Genomic DNA, 22383 nt, shown 5'->3' with positions numbered 1-22383 from the left:
AGGCAAAATGTCCATCTTATATCAAAACAGAAAAGCAGCCATAATCCCAACTCAATAATTATAGAAGCGTAACTCTAAAATATGAAATTTGGATTGAAACAAAGCAGAAAGCAGAGAGCTTATAGAAACTTCTCCAGATTGCTAGAATGAAGGAGATGTGCTACAAAGGAAGTGACACAGTCCTGAATGGCCTGTTCAGTAGTATTCTGCTTGCAGAGATGGGACCCAGAAGATTCTGGAAACACGTCTGTAAGGATCGAGGTTGACACCAGAGGACAGCAATGACTCTGTCTGTAGCCTTTTCCCACCAGGGACACACCTGGAAAGGAGGAGGAGTGATGCAGTCCCCAGATTCTGCCCAGAGCCTATGATTTAGTGGCTTTTGCTGAGTCCTGCATTCATCTCCTTAATGCTAAATAGTGAAAAAGACCCTCTTCCAAGACACAGAAAATAGCTTTTCTGTAAGAGAAAATGTTTGGACAAAGATAGACTCAAATTACTGACTTACTTCCCCAACTAGATTCTCTTGCTGGACCCATCACAAAGGAATAAGCCCAAGGTTAGTAGAGGGTGAGATGGGGAGAATGGAGGTACTTAGGAAAGAGGAAAGAAGTATTTCTTTCATTTTCTATTGTCTATAAGATTTGGCATGGTCTGTTTTGTGAAATCATCTTTTATTTTTATTTATAAATATTAGTTGTCTATTTTTTGAGACTCTGGAAAAAAAATAAAGAAGTTAACTGATGACTCCATACCAAACCTCAGAGTCAAAGCATTCTATGATAGACATACTCTTATCTGACAATGTGAATGTTACTTTTTTTGCATTGTTATTATTATTATCGCTCAATATTTTGTTGTAGCAATTGTCTGATTTCTTTTCTGAATGTACTTATCTTCACTCATTCTTTACGAAGTTTTTGTTTCTGGTCCTTATCTTAAACATTTTATTGTTATGAAATTTTAATTCTTTTTAATTTTGTGAAAGCAAAAATTGTAAACCAAATATACACATCTATATGTATAGTGAAAATAAAAAATAATTTAAAGAAAGAAAGAGGAAAGATGGGATCCTAAGAAAACTCAAATGAGGTATGAATAAACCAAAAAAAAGACCCAAAGGAATACATGAAAAGTTCATATGAATAGTTCTCTATAGTCTCAAAAATTAAAAAATATTCCCAATCATGAACTCTTTTAAAAAAGAACTCAAAGAATAGATGTTCAAAGAAGTCTAAAGATTGAGTTAGCAGAGCTAAAACAAACTAATAAATGACAAAGGAGAAATCCAATATACAGATGAAAGTCAATGTCATAAAAGAAAGTAAGATGAGCAAAAACAGAGTCTGACATGTGGAGGAGCATGAGCCCAAAGGAACCAAGGAGAATATATTGAGAAAAAAAATTGACCATGACATTATTTGGGAGTAAGTAACGAAGGTAGAAAACAGCCGGAGGAATTAATCATACACATTTTGGTTGATACTCCTGAAGAGGTGAACAACACAGAGGGAAGAGAGAAAAATTCAAACAGAAAGGAAAGAAAAGTAAAAAACAACAACAATATGCTTTTTTGAACTATAGAATGACAGTCTGGAGAAGAGGAGGGTGCACTATTTTCTGGGAAAAAGAGACACCAAACCAAGACACATCTTGGGAAAATTATAAAAATGTAAAGACATTGGTATAAGAAGAAAAAAGGAAAGAAGGGAAGGAAGAAAGAAAGAAAAATGTGAAAAATACTTACATGCACCATAGTATTCTATTACTTGTTAGGAGTACAATTTTGTTTTTCTCCTTTTTCAAAGTTTGATTAATAGAATAGAAAATGAGAGATCTAGTACTAAGTGATGCCTTTACACTGAGCAGAGGGAACCTAAAGACAGGTCTAATTAATCACCTGAAAAGCTCAGTCACTCCTGAATCACCTATGACTAATGAACTGAGTAGGAAAGTAGGATGACAAAAGAAGAGACTTCAGTGCATACAGTGATGATGACACTGTTCAAGGTTGGCATTTTTTCCCTTATTGAACATTCATTTAAAAGAATTGTTATAGAAAATAGAAGTGAGAGAGATTACCAGCAACTTCCTTGACTTGTGTAAGTACAGTGCAATTCCACGAACATCCAGGATAATGAGATTGGATTTTGGGTGGAGCAGGGTGGGGTAGGGTGGAGGAGGATCCCAGTGAAGAGAAAATGGCCTTTGAAAAGTGTGATCTCCCCATGTTCCTTGCTTTCATGACATGTAATTTGCTAAAACTGAGTCTAGTGAGCAAATAATAGTTATAGCAATGTTAGCAAATATTTGTCATTGTGTCTGGCTAGAAATTTTAATACATTTCAATTTAGAAGGCCTGTGTTTCTCAGCAGAACTGGCCCTTCCAACAACACCTTTATTTAGGCAGATGGAGGAGAATTGGGTATAGTTAAAAAGGTACTTTCCAGAGCCAAGGATTAAAGGGCATTCTTAAAAGAAAATGTCACGAATGGCCAAATGCACACTCTTCCCTTATAGTCTAGTTGGGGAATCATGGATGTTTCCTGTCTGAGCCACTTGCCTGCTGTGGCATTAAGAAAGTGACAGAAGGAAGGTGGTGGAGTTGAGAGGAGGGCCCATGACACCGTCTGATGATTTGCCCTTTGGGCCTGCTAAGATACCTGTGATTGAAATATGCACCATAGAAGATGGACTGGCTTGGCCTACCTTACTCATGATGCCTACTACCTCCCCTCAACCAACTTCACTCTCACCAAAAGAAGAGTATGTGTTAGTAAGACCTGGCAGGGGTCTCCAGATTTTTTAATTTTCTATGCTACATTTGGAAGAAGAGTTGTCTTAGGGCACATATTAAATACACAAATGCTAATGAAAGCTGATGAGCAAAAATAAATGTCCATGCTTATTTTGTGTGATATCCAACACCACAGATAAGCAAAAAAGTCCTCACATAATCTTCCTGAGGCCCATGGGCCATAGGTTGGACACCCAAGAGCATTGTAGAAAGAAGAGGATGTGGGGAAAAGAGAGAGAAGAAATGTAACTTGACAATACAGGCCTGTTAGACTTCTGAAGAACCCACAAGTGCACCCCTGAACAGCCATAATTTGAATGCCATCACATGAAGTGGTGTCTATTCAGCAAAGTGGAAAGAGTAACAGAAAGAGATCTGCACCTGTAGTGAGAGAAGACCACCTCAACCAAAGGCAGATCAGGTTTATAACTACACATAGACCCAGCCAACTTCTGGCTTCAAAAGTCTTAAGGCCAAGACCAATCCTATAACTTTGTTTCAGGTTCTTCCATCTAGTTATTGAAAATTGTTCCCTAATACCCTCAGGACAGTGAGATATTTCCAGCTCTGCTCTAAGCCTCTCTTACTGCCCTAGCACTCAGCACACATCCCAGGAAGAAAATTATGCTATGCAGGTGTCATCTCAATTCCAGGACATCAGTTTGTCCAAAGCTTTATTGGTTTCTCTTTCTCAGAAAAACACCTTTATCCATGCAAGTCTGAACCACAGCTTCTGCCCAGACTATGAAGAAACAGCCAACAATCAATTTCTCTGTCATCTAAACTTCACTACTTCCATAGCTCTCTGATGTTTTTAAAATATGATCTTTTAAGTTTAGACTTTTTTTTCTTTTTCTTTTTTTGGTAGTTGTTGCTAGGAGTGATGTATTGCTAGTACCTTCTGCATTCTGCTCAGAAGCAGAAATTCCACTAATACCTCTCTGGCCTTCTTTATGTACTTCAGACACTCCAAGGCCATTCCCACTTCTCACTACTTATTTCCTCCACTTGGGATGCTGTGTAGGATAATATTTAGAAATAAGCATATCCTACATCAAACACACAAAGTGAACTCAGTGTGAGTTTAAAATGACTTGCTTTTCTTCCTGAGGCTTAAGCGACCTGGGCCCCCCTGGGACACACACAGACACAGAATTGGCCTCCCTGGAGTTAAACATTCCATAAGCCATTTCTCTGAAGCTATGTACCCCGTGAAGCCTGAGATCAAAGGGCATGCCACCCTTCCTCAGAGATATGGGCCAGAGGGTTGACGTATGTTAACAACATATTATCAGAGGTCTATAGGTGCTCTGCCCTGAGGAAAAGACATAGTCTTTACTTCATAACTGAGTAAACTGAGTGAATGCTTGAAGATATTCTTCCATTAACTCTGTTCCCCTGTGGCTACTTTCTGCTTTATGATTTTGTTTACACACCTGCCCAGAGATTAGTCAGTGTCTAGAAGAAGATGTTTACTACAAAAGTGATTGTGTTGATGTGGTAACAGGATATTTCCTTTTTAGTTGATTTCAGATAGGTAAATTGAGGTAATAGTGAAACTAATAGATAATAGATTAAGTGTGTATGTCACTAGAGGGGTATAAAATCAAACCCCTAAATAAAGATCTTTGCTACACACCATCTCATCTCGTGTAGTCTGTTTCTTGACTTAATAATTACAGGAGCGAGTTTACACCCACGGCAAAGCTGCTGTTCACTCACATCCCTGGTCATGCAACATATTGGAGTAGTCGGCAGGATCAGGAGATCACAAAGGAGCAGAAAGACTTTCTGGATGCCAGGATGGAGGACGGCCGCTTCCACCAGAATGCCTCGGAGAGATCTTCGCTGAAGCCTTTTGAGGTAAGCTTGAGAACCCTGTAACTGGGATGGTGCAATTGCCATGCAGAGTACGTGGGATGTCTCCAGCATAACAAGAAACATGGGAGGAAATAATATGAGTCTTCAGCCCTCTTCCTCTTTGTAGGACCAGTATATTTCTATTTTTAAAACTCTGATTTCTACCACTAAAATTCCAGTAAAAACCAGTAACCTGAGGGAACTTTTCCATGTGGTTGTTAAGTATTGCTGCTGGTTTATGCCTGACCAGAAAGTCCAGCTTAATTTGAAAGTCTGGAAGAAAGTGGGTCAGGCTCTGTGTTGTGCCTACCAAAAAGGCAATTTATTTATTTATTTATTTTTTTTGTAGAGACAGAGTCTCACTGTACTGCCATCAGGTAGAGTGCCGTGGCATCACACGGCTCATAGCAACCTCTAACTCTTGGGCTTACGCGATTCTCTTGCCTCAGCCTCCCAAGCAGCTGGGACTACAGGCGCCCACCATAACGCCCGGCTATTTTTTGTTGCAGTTTGGCCGGGGCTGGGTTTGAACCAGCCAGCCTCGGCATATGGGGTCGGCGCCCTACTCACTGAGCCACAGGTGCCGCCCCAAAAAGGCAATTTTATAAGCGGGAAATATGGGCAACCTATCAACTTGTTCATATCGCGTTAGACCCGTTTCAGACATGTTCTGAGCAAAATTCTGAGACTAAGGATATTGGCACTGACGAGTTGCCACCCCCACCTCCTTTGCCCAAGATGAGTCAGTTAGACCATCCAGAGCAGGCTGCGGAAAGTCTCAGAGAATCGGAACATCAATATGATATGCCAGATTCCCATTCTGAGCCCCAGCTTAATAAGCCTCCAAAGAAATATGTGGGTGACTTAATTAGTCTAGAGAGTGATGCAGAGGGCTGTCTGGAATTAGTGGAAATGGCTGATGAATCAGCTCAAAAACAGTCTGAGTTTGAACATCTTAAAAATGTTATGGCTGAAAATTTTCATCACACAACATGCTTCTTATAAGTAGCCTCTCAGGACTTGTTCTGAGTTCATTCAGGTTTAAATACTCATGCCACCAACAACCTTCCTTTCATGACCACCCTATCTAAAAGCCCCACTTGTGCCTTCTAAAATATCACTCTCTATGCTGCTCAACAGTATTCATAATACACTCGTTTATATTCTGTCTCCCCAGAAGAATATAAACTCTGAGTGTCAGAGCTTTTGTGTATATCATTCCTTACTGTATGCACAACATAGGAAACAACCTGGTAAAGAGCAAGTTCTCAATGAATAGTGAGTGAAAGAATACACTCACTTTCAGTGGGTCTTCATGGTTGCATCTTCCCATATCGTTCACAGTCTGCATGTGTATTTTTTGTATCACTGAGCACTGGATTGCCAGGCACTCTATGATAAGTGTCAGGACTAAAACAATGAACATGTACAGCCTCTGCCCATAGGACTCACACAAATAAAGCATGTATTTGGATTTGAGAAGATAAATGTCATTTATAGAATACATAAATTGTAAAAAAGGGAAGAGGAAAGAAGATAGAGAAATGCCACATGTTATGATGGGCACAGGAGTGACTGGCCTTAGAGATGAGATGAAAAGGCCAGAAGAGTGTGGCAGCCCAGAGGCAAGGTAGAAGGTTTACCAAAAAAAAGTGTTAGCAAGTCCAATAATTCAAGGAAATTAGCATCCCATGGATTTTCTAATAAAGTGTCATTTGTTGATTCTAATCAGTGGAATGGTGGGGAATATGCCAAACTGCAGGAAAGTGGAGAGAGAATGAAATGAGGTAAGAGGGGAGTGTAGATAACTTTATCACAGATCTGAAGGAGATGGGAGGCATGGAGAAATACTTAGGAGTAGACATGATGTTTGGGGTTGGTGGGATTGATTGGCTAAGGATGTGATGAAGGTAATAAGTCTAAGTGATGTGGAAAAAGTGCCAGGGGGATGGAGAGTTAAAGGTGGAGGAGAGAGATGGAGAAGCTAAGCAAGTGAACAGAGTGCAGGGGGATACAGACTTCTTCCCCTAAAGTAAGGTAGGAGGAGGGGCAGGTGAGCATAGGCTTAGGAAGAAAGGCAGAAGTGAGAATGTTCTATTCTAGCACCCTCTGCCTGGAACATGCAAGATTTGTGTAATGAATTAGTTACACAGTCAGATAGTGATGTTATGCAGAAATCTAAAGTAGAAGAGAAAAGATTGGAGATTGGCTCTATGGGAAATGGAAAGACAATTGATTGGGAAAATATAGAATTTCTGGTTGGGGTTGAGGCCACTTCTTTCTAAGAAAGTCTTTATGCAGTTGTGAGATTCTCCACCTTCAGAGGAGGGTTTCATTTAGGAACAGAGCTGAGCCCATCAGGAGGGCAGCAGGGTGGAGTTTGTTCCACTGAAGGAACATAGGAAGACAAAGGAATCCGGCCTGAGGGCTATTGATGAGGACAGATTGCCACAGTCAATTTATTCTTTACAATACAGTCAAGAAAGACAGAGTGGGATGGTGTGTGTGGGGGTTGGGGGGAGGGACATAGTAACTGAATAAGGTTTCAGCACATGCAGGACTTGGCTGTGGAGGTACATGGATGACAGTCCTGAGATTGGCAAGACCATGTGAAAGGCTATAGATTGGAGGGAGTGGATGGTTAATTTTTTGTTAACTGAGAAAACAGATTGATCTCCATAATATGCTGGACCATATCCAATCAGGTGAAGTTTGAATAGAACCAAAAGACTGACGCTCCCCCCCTCCCCCCGTAAGAGTGAATTCCTCCTCTCCTGCCTGGTCATCTTCGCACTGGAAGGTCAGCCTTTTCCTGAAACTTTAGCTCTTCGTGGGTCTCTTGGTTCTCAGGCTTTCAAACTAGCACCTGGCTTTCCTGAGGCTCCTGCTTGCAGGCTCACTGTGCAGATCTTGGAACTTGCAAGCTTCCATACTGTGTGAGCTAACACCTTGCAATAAATTTTTTAGACAGATGGATGGAGAATCTATCTAACACAGAGAAGTGCCCTCATTGACTTTCTCGATTCTGGTATCAAGATAGATTGTTCTCTCACCATGAACTGAGAGTATGTCACACACAATTCATTAAGAGTAATAGCTTTTGAGCTTAGGAGTTTGAGACCAGCCTGAACAAGCGAGACCCCCATCTCTACTAAAAATAGAAAAATTAGCCAGGCATTCTGGCAAGTGCCTGTGGTCCCAGCTACTTGGGAGGCTGAGGCAAAAGGATTGCTTGAGTCCAGGAATTTGAGGTTACTGTGATCCAGGCTGATGCAACGGCACTCTTGCCTGGGGCAACAGAGTGAGACTCTGTTTCAGAAGGAAAAAAAAAAGAAGAAGAAGAATAGCTATTTGTGATTTGATTACTAATAATTAATATAATTTAGAAACTCCTGTGTGATAGACAAAGAATCACCCAACATCGTGACCCAACATCATGGCAGAACGTGAGTGTAGGGAAAAAGCTTCAAAGTCTATGTGAAAAGCAATGAAGTGTGAGGAAGAAGCCCAGGGCTGCATAGCTGGATGCTATGTGCTTCAAGGGAGAGGAGCCATGCCATAGGAGCAGGGAGGGTCTGGACCTGCACTGAGGACTAAGGACTGTGGTCTCACTTCTTGCACCAAGATACCCTAACTCTGAGCAGCATCCCTTTGAAATTGCTGGAGGTGGACAGTGTCTGTGAAGAAGGTTCAGTTAAGTCAAGGTGCTGTGAAGTAGACAATGTGGAGGGAGCTGATTAGGCTGGAATGGTGTTCTAGAGAGAGCATGGTGGGAACATTCAGGAGGGAGGGTGCCTTAAGAGAAAGAAAGGACAGACCAGCTCACATTTTAAGTGGAGAATAAAGAAGAGCCAGATAGGAGCATGTAAGAGAAAGTGGCCAAAGAATTTCTTAGAGCTAATCTAAGGTTTAGGGGTAGAAAAGAGGACTCGGACGCCTTGAACAGGAGGAAGCCTGGGTTTGGTGGTAGTATTGGACACATTTCCAGGACTCTAGGACAGTGTGTGGGAGAGAGAAGGATGAAGTTGCTTCTTCTCTAAGGAAACATCTTTCTAGTTTCTAATAATTATGGCTTCTGAAAATTTCATTACTTCTGTGCCTCTTCTCTTCATCTCTTCAAAGAAAAAAAGACACAGAAAAAGATTGTGTCAACTATAATATGCCTGTTGGAATTATGTGAGGATTTTATATCTAAGTTCAAGTGTGTGTGTGTGCCTGGGTATTCAGCAGCACAGTGCCTGGTGAATAGTAAGAACTCATTGATTCATAGTTGTAGTTTGTGTTGTTATCATATTAATGTCTATTGGATTTCTTGATATTTCTTGTGTTTTTATTGTCAATCCTTTAGTCTTAATTTTTGTTTTCATACCATATGAGAAATATTTCAATTTCAGTTTTGCACTGATACTAAAGAAATCTAAAGAAAGTTTATAATCAGATGTGGGGCATTTCTGGATTTCTCCTTGGTGTGTTGATTCTTAGCAATACATAGTCCTTCCAGTTTCAGGTGTTGAGGTGTCTGAAGTAGTAATAAGGCAAAGCTGTACACTAAGAGGCACTGTGCCTGTATGTACTCCTTTGGCCATTGATCTATTGACTCAATTAGGGTCCAAGATGTAATTTCCCAGTTATTTGCACCTTGTTTGTGACTCAAAAAATTACTGAGTTCTTTGTATAATTAAATCAGGATCACTGGAAATAATTCCTACATGTTTATACTAACCTTTTCCCTGATGTTAATCCATATGAATATGAAATTATTGTTTTTGTAAAAAGAAAAACTCTGGAAATGACACATATCACTAAAATCTAACAGAATTTTCAAAAACTTTAAAAAACTTTTGAATTTCAGAAAGACCTATTTTGCTTTTTCTCTCATCCTAAAAAATAAATGAAACTCAATAAGTGGAAGTCTACAGAGATTTTTTGAGTGACCAGATGGCCATTTCTGCTTTCCTTACAATGCACTGTACTATTGAAGATCATTTGGTACTTTAACTGAGTTAGGTTGTTGACTGGCTCACAAAGAAAACTAAAGATTACATATTCACAACATGCCTATCTTCAAATAGTACTTTCAGACCCAATTATTTGTTTACACTCTTTTATATCCCTTCTGGTAATGCTTAAAACATTCTGTAAATAGGCGAAGTGTGGTGGCTCATGCCTGTAATCCCAGCACTTTGGAAGGCCAAGGGAGGAGGATTGCTAGAGTGCAAGAGTTTAAGACCAGCCTGAAGAACATAGCTAGACTCGTTTACTACAAGAATTAGCTAAGCCTGGTGGTGCACCCCTGTATGTCCCACCTACTCAGGAAGCTGAAGCAGTAGAATTGTTTTGAGCACAGAATTTGAGGTTGCTGTGAGCTATGATAATGCCATTGCACTCTAGCCTGGGTAACAGAGCAAGGTCCTGTCTCATAAATAAACAAATGACTAAAGCATTCTGTAAAGTGTGCAAGTTTTGCCAAACTGCTAATTGCCCAGACATCTCTACATAAAATATCATCATTTTGGAAATTGGGTATCAACACTGCTCCAATATGCAGTATCTGTAATTAGCACTGATTTTAAGAGGCATTTTCCATACATCTAATAATTTTATGGGTTTACTAATAGAGAAAAATGTTAACATATCATTAAATAATAAGGTCTTATTTAGAGTGACATTGTGTGAACAAAATGCTTCCATTTTGTGAAGGGCTAAAAAGTTGTATGTGTTTGTGTGTATGTGTGTGTTGCCACAGATAAAGATGGACACTATTTAAAGGTATGGAAACACGTTATTCTGTAATGAGGGAAGGAACTGAGCTCTGTTCTCATTTGCATGGAGGTGGCTAAATGTTTTAAAGGGATCATGAGGGTGTGAAAAGGGGCAGTGAACAGGGACTCAAGTGAAAATGACAAGGAGTTGGTCAGCGTAAATGAGACTAGGCCAGCTGTGCCTACTAGCAATTATGGAAGTTGGGATTCCACCCTCCCACAGAGACTAGGAATCAGAGGCCCTATCTTATTGATTACCTTTCAAAAGAATGACTTTCATTTCCTTAAGAAAGACACTCTACTCTGAGAGATATATACACATCTCAAAGAGACAGAGAAAAGACTCACAATTATAAGCTGTTTTCATTGAATGTTCTAAGAAAGGGAGCTCAGGGGCCTGTCATCAGGTGTTGACCAGCACAAATAGTAAATTCTTTTGACAGCCCTGAGCTTTTCCAGACAGGAACTCAAAATGAAACTGGGTTGTCCAAGAGATGTGGTCTTATATTACTAGCAACCATGTTAACATCTGGCCATATCTTGTGGTACAGGAGTTTGAATATAGTGTTCATGACAAGAGCTTCTGCTATTTTCAGTGTGTGTGTCTGTGTGTGTGTGTGTAAATGAGTGTGAATCTGAAAAAATCTTAGAATACTTCTACTTTACTTGCTTCTAATATCAAGGCTATATTTAATATGAAAAAAATTACCAATTTACATTCATATAGAGGAACACTATATACATATGTCATTATTAAAGTTTTGAGACAGACTGTGGTATAGTCCCATTATTTAACTTCCAAGAAGCAGAGTTGACAGTGTCTTTTTTAATTCACCCGCGCAAGTTTCAGCTTGCTGGGCTTATCAGTGCTGCTGGGAGGGCTCCATTTGTTTTCATCCATATGGATTTTACATTTCTTGATTTTTGTGTTATCTCAAAACTTTTGTTATGATCCACGTATAGGAAATTAGAAAATTGGGTAGAAAATACAAGTCTTTCCTACTTAAATTAAAAATTCCTCTAGACTATATATACTTGGTGAGAATTGACCAGGAGCATTAATGACAATTTATTTCCTTACGATTTTATTTTATTATTTGTTTGCTTGTTTATTTGAAACAGTCTCACTCTGTTGCCCTTGGTAGTATGCTTTGTCATCATCATAGCTCACAGCAACATCAAACTCTTAGGCTCAAGTAATCTGTAGACTCAGCCTCTGGAGAAGCTGGGACCACAGATATGGGGCATAATGCCCAGCTAATTTTTTTATTTTTAGTAGAAATGGGATACTCTTCCTCAGGCTGTTCCTTTTCATTTTAATTTAGCCGTGTCTATGGTGGTATCATTTTGGATGGTTACTGTCATAGAAAGTTTTAATGATGAGATCATGGAGAAGTTCCTGTTTGCTCTTGGTATGGGGCGTATATTCAGCCAACTTCATATCCATAAGCGCTGATGAACAGGGCAGACAAGTGGAGCTCCACTGTGCTCCCATTTCTCTCAGCCTTATCTGCTGCCTCTGCCACTGTCATCTCCAGTCCCCCTGTGAACCTCAAAGCCAAGAGACAGCCAGCACCCCAACAGCCTTCAGTCTCCAGCTGTATCCTTCTCAGACAATCCTGGGAAGGCTTCATGGCCTTCACCACAAGGGGTGCTCTGGAGGTGAAGTGAGGGCACTGCGGCACTTCATGCTATCCCCACGTGGAGGCCTGGAGCCTGACGCTGGAGGTTGTAGTGCTCCTTAGGCTCATTTAAATACTGTATGTATATCAAAGAACAGAATGTATTATGATTTTACTTTCCTGGTATTACTGGAAACAAACTCATCAATAATATTAAAATCCAAGTCTTTATCTCCCCTTCACTTGTGAGAATTGGCATGTTTGACAATTTCTCTTGACCAAAGGAGGATCTTAAATGATTTTTATAAGTAATCAATTAAATAATTAATTAATATTATGTTAATTATGAAACAATTTCCATATAAGTACTCTTTTATGAAATATTTAATAAAAGTTTACTCATTTAAATATTTAGTCATATAATGCCATGGGTTTTAATATAATTTCTTTTCAATTTTCCGATGTTTTAAAAACTGCTTTATTATTCTGGAAAAAATTAACCATTAAAAACTACATACATCACCTTGATCCCCAAACCAGGGAAAGACCTAACAAGAAAAGAAAATTATAGACCAATATCACTAATGAATATTGATGCTAAAATACTCAATAAGATCCTAACAAACAGAATCCAACAACACATCAAAAAAATTATATACCGTAACTAAGTGGGATTCATCCCAGGGTCTCAAGGCTGCTTCAATATACCTAAATCTATAAATGTAATTCAGCACATAAGCAAACTAAAAAATAAGGACCATATGATTCTTTCAATTGATGCAGAAAAAGCTTTTGATAATATCCAGCATCCCTTCATTATCAGAACACTTAAGAAAATTGGTATTGAAGGGACATTTCTTAAACTAATAGAGGCCATCTACATCAAAACCACAGCCAATATCGTATTGAATGGCGTTAAATTGAAATCATTTCCACTTATATCAGGAATCAGGCAAGTTTGCCCATCGTCTCCATTGCTCTTAACTTTGTGAAGGAAGTTTTAGCCATTGCAATTAGGGAACAAAATGCGATCAAGGGTATCCACATAGGGTCAGAAGAGATCACACTTTGGCAGATGATATGATCATATATATGGAAAACACTACAGATTCTACTACAAAACTTTTAGAAGTGATCAAGGAATACAGCAATGTCTCAGGCTACAAAATCAACACTCGTAAATCTGTAGCCTTCATATATACCAACAATAACCAAGCCAAAAAAAGTCAAGAACTCTATTCCTTTCACAGTAGTGCCAAAGAAGATGAAATATTTGGGAGTATACCTAACAAAGGACGTGAAAGATCTCTACAAAGAGAACTATGAAACTTTATGAAAAGAAATAGTTGGGGGGGTGGAGAAAGATGGCAGCTGAGTAACAGCTTCCCTGCAACTGGGCACAGTGAGTCTGGGGAGATAAGACTCCAGGAATCTCTGGCTGGTGGGATCTGCCTATAATCTTCCCTTTGAGGATACAGGGAGTCAGCAAGGGGCTTCTGGACCCTAAGAGGAGGAAAAAACAGTGGAAAACTGGCAAGTGGTTGTGTGTGTTCAATCGACCTAATCCTGCTGGCAACGGTAAGTACAAGCAGCAGTGAGACCGCAAACGGGAAAGGCCTTACCTGTGAACTGTTTTAGTGTTTTTGGACTTGGCACTCAATTGAAATGCCTTGGGGAGAGCTTGAGCAGGAGTGCGGAGAACTTTGGGCATTGTCTAGGGGCCCAGACTGAGCCACTAAGCTGGGCCACAGGAAGCCATTGTGAGAGAACTGCCCCGGCAAGCTCCACCCTCAGGGTTCCAGAGCAAGAATCGGGTGGGAGCTAGTAACCTAGTGACTGAGCAGCCTAAAGGCGGGGACTGAGCTGCCTTACAGCCTTAACACTTAGGGGCAGAGTGAGACAAGTTTTGACACACTACAGCTTCAGGTTGTTGCCCTGGGTAGAGTGCCATGACGTCACAGCTCATAACAATGTCAAACTCCTGGGCTTGGCACAGCCCGGACCTCCAAAAGAGTTGCTCCATGACCCCCCACTTGTGACCCATGCCCGCTGGGCCTCCGCATGCCCTGACCAGAAACTGCGGGAGCCACCCAACCCCACGTCCTCCCTCCTGAATCCTCACGGCCTCCACAATGGCCTGCTTGTCTGGCCAGGGATACTGGTAGCCACCTGCCCTCTGGAGCCCTCCCTGCCTCTGCACAGAACCCTGCTCCTGGCCAGAGATGGCTGGAGCCTTGGGTTCTCTGTGCCAAAGTCACTGGGTGCCAGGCACTCCCAGACCTGTGCTCACCACTCCCGCCCTGTTGCTGGATCTGGGTGTGTAACACACTGGAGCTGCTTCCACAACCGGAACTCCCTAGCTGGGGCAGCCCCAGAGGAACTACACAGGGTCACTCCCTACAAAGATCCAGCAACAATAGAGTGATCCCGCTGGGGTCTAATCTTGGAGAGACACCTCCCCAACTCTGAGGATGGCCAGAGGCAATGGTGAAAAACAATCATGAAGTGAAATCAAAAGAAAAACTCTGGCAATATGAATAATCAGAGTAGATCAACTCCCCCAAGGATCAATGGGACAGACACAGCGCAAGATCCCATGTACAAATAAATAACTGAGGTGTCAGAAATTGAATTCAGAATCTGGATAGCAAATAAGATCGAATTAGAATTCCAAGCAGTAACCCAAAAGATATCTCAATGAAATCAAAGACCAAATGACCAAAGATTTTGATACATTGAGACAAGAAGTTGCATCCCTCAAAGATCTGAGAAACACAGTAGAATCCCTCAGTAACAGAATGGAGCAAGCAGAAGAAAGGATTTCTGACATTGAAGACAAAGCTTTCGAATGCTCCCAAACTCTCAAAGAGGAAGAGAAATGGAGGGCAAAAAAAGATCACTCTCTCAGAGATCTCTGTGATAATTCAAAGAAAACCAATATTCGTCTTACAGGGAGATCCCTGAAAGTAACGAAGTGGCTTCACAAGGCACAGAGTCTCTTCTCCATGAGATTAAGAAGAAGAACTTTCCAGACATGCCAAGAGATTCCGAAATTCAGATAGCAGACAGTTTCAAAACTCCAATATGACTCAACCCAAATAAGACATCCCCCATGACACATCATAATCAATTTCACTAAAGTTAATATGAAGGAGAAAATTCTGAAAGCAGCCAGACGAAAGAAAACCATTACCTACAGGGGGAATAATATTAGAATAACTGCAGATCTCTCTGCTGAAAACTTTCAAGCTAGAAGAGGATGGTCATCGACTTTTAATCTCCTAAAAAAAATAACTTTCAACCCAGGATCCTGTACCCAGCTAAACTGAGTTTCATTTATGATGGAGAAATTAAATACTTCAATGACATTCACATACTGAAGAAATTTGCCATAACTAAACGACTCTCCAGGATATTCTCAGACCTATCCTCAATAAAGACCAGGTAATCCTCCACCACAAAAGTAAACACACCCAGAAAATTTTGATCAAATTTCAACTTCCACAGTTGCAAAAGGATTAAAAATGTCCATGAGACTCTCAAAAGACTCATCAATATTCTCGATTAATGTAAATGCCTTAAACTTTCTTCTAAAGAGGCATAGAGTGGCTGACTGGATACAAAAACTCAAGCCAGATATCTGTTGCATACAAGAATTGCATCTTACATTAAAAGACAAATATAGACTCAAGGTGAAGGGATGGTCATCTATATTCCAGGCAAATGGAAAGCAGAAAAAAGCAGGCATCGCAATCCTGTTCGCAGATGCAATAGGCTTTAAACCAACCAAAATAAAGAAGGATAAGGATAGACACTTCATATTTGTTAAAGGTAATACTCAATATGATGAGATCTCAATTATTAATATTTATGCACCCAACCAGAATGTAAATCTATAAATGTAATTCAGCACATAAACAAACTAAAAAACAAGGACCATATGATTCTTTCAATTGATGCAGAAAAAGCTTTTGATAATATCCAGCATCCCTTCATTATCAGAACACTTAAGAAAATTGGTATTGAAGGGACATTTCTTAAACTAATAGAGGCATTCTACATCAAACCCACAGCCAATATTGTATTGAATGGAGTTAAATTGAAATCATTTAATTTAATCAATAAATCATAAATCATTTCCACTGATATCAGGAACGAGGCAAGGTTGCCCATTGTCTCTATTGCTCTTTAACATCGTAATGGAAGTTTTAGCCATTACAATTAGGGAAGAAAAGGCTATCAGGGGTATCCACATATGGTCAGAAGAGATCAAACTCACTCTTCGCAGATGATATGATTGTATATCTGGAAAACACAAGGGATTCTACTACAAAACTTTTAGAAGTGATCAAGGAATACATCAATGTCTCAGGCTACAAAATCAAAACCCATAAATCTGTAGCCTTTATATATACCAACAATAACCAAGCTGAAAAAACATTCAAGGACTCTATTCCTTTCACAGTAGTGACAAAGAAGATGAAATATTTGGGAGTATACCTAACAAAGGATGTGAAAATTCTCTATAAAGAGAACTATGAAACTTTAAGAAAAGAAATAGCTGAAGATGTTAACAAATGGAAAAACATACCATGCTCATGGCTGGGAAGAATCAACATTGTTAAAAATGTCTATACTACCCAAAGCATGCAATTCCTATTAAAGTTCCATTGTCATATTTTAAAATCTTGAAAAAATAATACTTCATTTTATATGGAATCAGAAAAAAACCTCGAATAGCCAAACCATTTCTCACCAATAAAAACACAGCAGAAGGAATCACGCTACCAGACCTGAGACTGTACTATAAATTGATACTGATCAAAACAGGGTGGTACTGGCACAAAAACAGAGAAGTAGATGCCTGGAACAGAATAGAGAACCAAGAGATGAATCCAGCTACTTACCATTATTTGAACTTTGACAAGCCAATTAAAAACATTCAGTGGGGAGGCAGAGCAAGATGGCAGCCGAGTAACAGCTTCCTTGCATCTGGGCACCGTGAGTCTGGGGAGATAGGACTCCAGGCATCTCTGGCTGGTGGGATCTGCCTATCATCACCCCTGGGAGGATACAGGGAGTCAGCAAGACTTCTGGACCCCAAGAGGGGGACTAAAACAGTGGAAAAATGGCAAGTGGTCACGTGTGTTCAATCTGTCTAAACCCGCCCACAACTGTAAGTTCAGTAGCAGCGAGACTGCAAACCAGAAAGGCCTTACCTGTGAACTGTTTTGGTGTCTTTGGACTTGGCACTCAGTTGAACTACCTTGGGGAGAGCCTGAGCGGGAGTGCAGAGAACGTTGGCCGTTGTCTAGGGCCCCAGTCTGAGCCGCTGAGCCAGACGGAGCTAATAGTGTTTGGCTCTGGGTCACAGGGAGCCATTGTGAGCGATCTGCCCCGGCAAGCTCCACCCTCAGGGTCGCAGAGCTAGAATCAGGTGGGAGCTGGTAACCCAGCGATCAAGTAGCCTAAGGGTGGGGTCTGAGCCACCTTGCAACCCTAACCCTCAGGGGCAGAGTGAGACCGGTTTTGGCACACTGGGTAAGTGGATAGCCACTTCAGCAGTGCTTCCAGTGACAAGCACTTTCCTAGGAAAGCTTCTGCTCAGCAAGTTTACAAGTTCAAAGTGCCTTTTAAGTGGGCTGAAGAGAGATTTAGGGTGCCTACCTGCTGGGGTTTGAGAAATAAGCAGCCTCCAGTCGTATCAGAACTGTGATTAACATCTCATACCGGAGAAGACCACGAGTTGCCCAGACAATATTCAATAACATATACATAATGCTTTGTTTTTGGTTGTGTATTTTTGTTTTGTTTTCGTTTTTGGTTTTTATTTTTTTTTTTGGTTTGGTTGTTTTTTTTGTTTATTTTCATTATGTTGATGTTGTTTTGTTTTCTAATTTCAACTTTTTCCATACAGATCCTTTTTCTTTCTCAATTTTTCTACTTTAATTATAATTTCCCATTGCTGCCTTTTTCAATAACTAGAACTTCATTTTTGCTAGTGTTTCTACTGCTATTATTTGGTTTTTCACCCAATTTTATCCTGTAAAGTTTTCTGTTTGCTTGTTTTGGTTTGATTTATAGCATTTTTGTCTTTCCTCTCTACTTGGTGGAGGTGGGGTACTGTGTCTGATCAGGTTAGAAAAGAGCTGCTGACCTCAAGGGAACCACCCAACTGGGCACCCCCAGAAGGTGGGTTTTTTTTAAGGTTGTATCAAAGTACCCTACTGTACACCTATATTGCTCTGTCTCCCTCTTTCTGTGCCTCTCTTCTTTTTGTCAATATTCCTTTTACCCACCCCTCTCCTTTCTCAATTTTTCTTTTTTTTCTTACCACTCGGTCCCCCTTTCTTTCATCCCTTTTTTGCTCTTCATCCTTCTCACCCTTCTGGTCCTGTAACCCTTAGTCCACAGGCACGAGAACTTAAAGAGCAAGAGGAAGTGAAAGGAAAATTAGGGCAAGGAAACAGATAAAAGAAATCACTCATGAGGAAGAATCAGCAGAAAACTCGAGGCAACATGAAGAACCAGTCCAGAACAACCCCGCCAACGAACCCTGAGGTAGCTACTGCAGATGATTCCACCTATAAAGAAATGTTAGGAATGACAGAAAGGGAATTTAGAATACACATGTTGAAAACAATGAAAGAAATGATGGAAACAATGAAGGAAACTGCTAATAAAGTGGAAAATAACCAAAAGGAAATCCAAAAACAGAATCAAATAAGAGATGAATGATATGAAGAATATAAAAAGGATATAGAAGAGCTGAAGGAACTGAAACAGTCAATTAGGGAACTTAAAGATGCAATGGAAAGTATCAGCGACAGGTTACACCATGCAGAAGAAAGAATTTCAGAGGTAGTAGACAAAGTTCTTGAGATAACTCAGATAGTAAAAGAGGCAGAAAAGAAGAGAGAGAAAGCAGAACATTCACTGTCAGAATTATGGGACTTTATGAAGCGTTCCAACATACGAGATATAGGAATCCCAGAAGGGGAAGAAGAATGCCCCAGAGGAATGGAAGCCATACTAGAGAATATTATAAAAGAAAATTTCCCAAATATCACCAAAGATTCTGACACACTGCTTTCAGAGGGATATCGGACCATAGGTTGCGTCAAATCTAACCGAGCTTCTCCAAGACACATTGTGATGAACCTGTCCAAAGTCAAGACAAAAGAAAAGATTCTGCAAGCTGCCAGGAGTAAGCGCCAGTTGACCTACAGGGGAAAATCCATCAGAGTGACGGCAGATTTCTCTAATAAAACTTTCCAAGCAAGAAGACAATGGTCATCTACATTTAATCTACTTAAACAGAACAATTTCCAGCCAAGAATTCTGTCCCCTGCTAAGCTAATCTTAAAAATTGATGGAGAAATCAAATCACTTACGGATATACAAACATGGAGGAAAATCGCCACAACAAGACCAGCTCTACAGGAAATACTTCAACCTGTTCTGCACAGTGACCACCACAATGGATCAACAACAAAGTAAGGACTCAGAAATTAAAGGACAGAACCTAACCTCCACACTGATGCAAAAGATAAAACTAAGCAATGGACTCTCACAAAATAAGATGAATAGAATACAACCACACTTATCAATCATCTCAATAAATGTTAATGGCTTGAATTCCCCACTGAAGAGACATAGATTGGCTGACTGGATTAAAATGCCATTTGCTGTCTGCAAGAAACACACCTGGCTTTACAGGACAAATTAAAACTCTGAGCAAGGGTTGGAAGACAATTTTTCAGGCAAATGGCATTCAGAAGAAAAGAGGAGTTGCAATCTTATTTTCAGATTCATGTGGATTTAAAGCAACTAAAGTCAAAAAGGACAAAGATGGTCACTTTACATTGGTCAAGGGAAAAATACAACAAGAAGACATTTCAATTCTAAATATTTATGCACCAAATTTAAATGCTCCCAGATTCTTGAAACAGACCTTACTCAGTCTGAGCAATATGATATCTGATAATACCATAATAACAGGGGAAATTAACACTCCTCTTACAGAGCTGGACAAATCCTCTAAACAGAAATTAAACAAAGATATAAGAGATTTAAATGAGACCCTAGAACAACTGTGCTTGATAGACGCATATAGAACACTCCACCCTAAAGATAAAGAATATACATTCTTCTCATCACCCCATGGAACATTCTCCAAAATTGATCATATCCTGGGACACAAAACCAATATCAACAGAATCAAAAGAATTGAAATTTTACCTTGTATCTTCTCAGACCATAAGGCACTAAAGGTGGAACTCAACTCTAACAAAAACGATCGACCCCAAACAAAGGCATGGAAATTAAACAATCTTCTGTTTAATAACAGATGGGTGCAGGAAGAAATAAAACAGGAGATCATTAACTTCCTTGAGCATAACAACAATGAAGACACAAGCTACCAAAACCTGTGGGATGCTACAAAAGCAGTTTTGAGAGGAAAATTCATCACTTTGGATGCCTACATTCAAAAAACAGAAAGAGAGCTCATCAACAATCTCACAAGAGATCTTATGGAATTGGAAAAAGAAGAGCAATCTAAGCCTAAACTCAGTAGAAGAAAAAAAATATCCAAAATCAAATCAGAGATCAATGAAATTGAAAACAAAAGAATCATTCAGAAAATTATGAAACAAGAAATTGGTTTTTTGAAAAATATAAACAAAATAGATAAACCATTGGCCAGACTAATGAGGAATAGAAAAGTAAAATCTCTAGTAAAGTCAATCAGAAATGATAAAGGGGAAATAACAACTGATCCCACAGAGATACAAGAGATCATCTCTGAATACTACCAGAAACTCTATGCCCAGAAATTTGACAATGTGAAGGAAATGGATCAATATTTGGAATCACACCGTCTCCCTAGACTCAGCCAGGAAGAAATAGAGCTCCTGAACACACCAATTTCAAGCACTGAGATCAAAGAAACAATAAAAAATCTTCCAACCAAAAAATGCCCTGGCCCAGATGGCTTCACTCCAGAATTCTATCAAACCTTCAAGGAAGAGCTTATTCCTGTACTGCAGAAATTATTCCAAAAAACTGAGGAAGAAGGAATCTTCCCCAACACATTCTATGAAGCAAACATCAACCTGATACCAAAACCAGGAAAAGACCCAAACAAAAAGGAGAATTTAAGAGCAATCTCACTCATGAATATAGAAGCAAAAATTCTCAACAAAATCCTAGCCAATAGATTACAGCTTATCATCAAAAAAGTCATTCATCATGATCAAGTAGGCTTCAACCCAGGGATGCAAGGCTGGTTTAACATACGCAAGTCCATAAACATTATTCACCATATCAACAGAGGCAAAAATAAAGATCACATGATCCTCTCAACAGATGCAGAAAAAGCATTTGATAAAATCCAGCATCCTTTTCTAATTAGAACACTGAAGAGATCAAGGGATCATCTCTGATGATTTCATACGTGGCACATTTCTAAAACTGATTGAAGCTATCTATGACAAACCCACAGCCAATATTTCACTGAATGCAGTAAAACTGAAAGCTTTTCCTCTTAGAACTGGAACCAGACAAGGTTGTCCTCTGTCACCTTTACTATTCAACATAGTACTGTAAGTTCTAGCCAATACAATTAGGCAAGACAAGGAAATAAAGGGAATCCAAACGGGAGCAGAGGAGGTCAAACTCTCCCTCTTTGCTGACGACATGATCTTATACTTAGAGAACCCCAAAGACTCAACCACAAGACTCCTAGAAGTCATCAAAAAATACAGTAATGTTTCAGGATATAAAAATCAATGTCCACAAGTCAGTAGCCTTTGTATACACCAATAACAGTCAAGATGAGAAGCTAATTAAGGACACAAATCCCTTCACAATAGTTTCAAAGAAAATGAAATACCTAGGAATATACCTAACAAAGGAGGTGAAGGACCTCTATGAAGAAAACTATGAAATCCTCAGAAAGGAAATAGCAGAGGATATTAACAAATGGAAGAACATACCATGCTCATGGATGGGAAGAATCAACATTGTTAAAATGTCTATACTTCCCAAAGCAATCTACCTATTCAATGCCATTCCTATCAAAATACCAACATCATACTTTCAAGATTTGGAAAAAATGATTCTGTGTTTTGTATGGAACTGGAAAAAAACCCGTATAGCTAAGGCAGTTCTTAGTAAGAAAAATAAAGCTGGGGGCATCAGCATACCAGATTTTAGTCTGTACTACAAAGCCATAGTACTCAAGACAGCATGGTACTGGTACAAAAACAGAGACATAGACACTTGGAATAGAATTGAAAACCAAGAAATGAAACTAACATCTTACAACCACCTAATCTTC

This window comes from Nycticebus coucang, chromosome 2 (assembly GCF_027406575.1).
Source record: "Nycticebus coucang isolate mNycCou1 chromosome 2, mNycCou1.pri, whole genome shotgun sequence".
Lineage (NCBI taxonomy): Eukaryota > Metazoa > Chordata > Mammalia > Primates > Lorisidae > Nycticebus > Nycticebus coucang.
Note: the sequence above shows the minus strand (reverse complement) of the source record.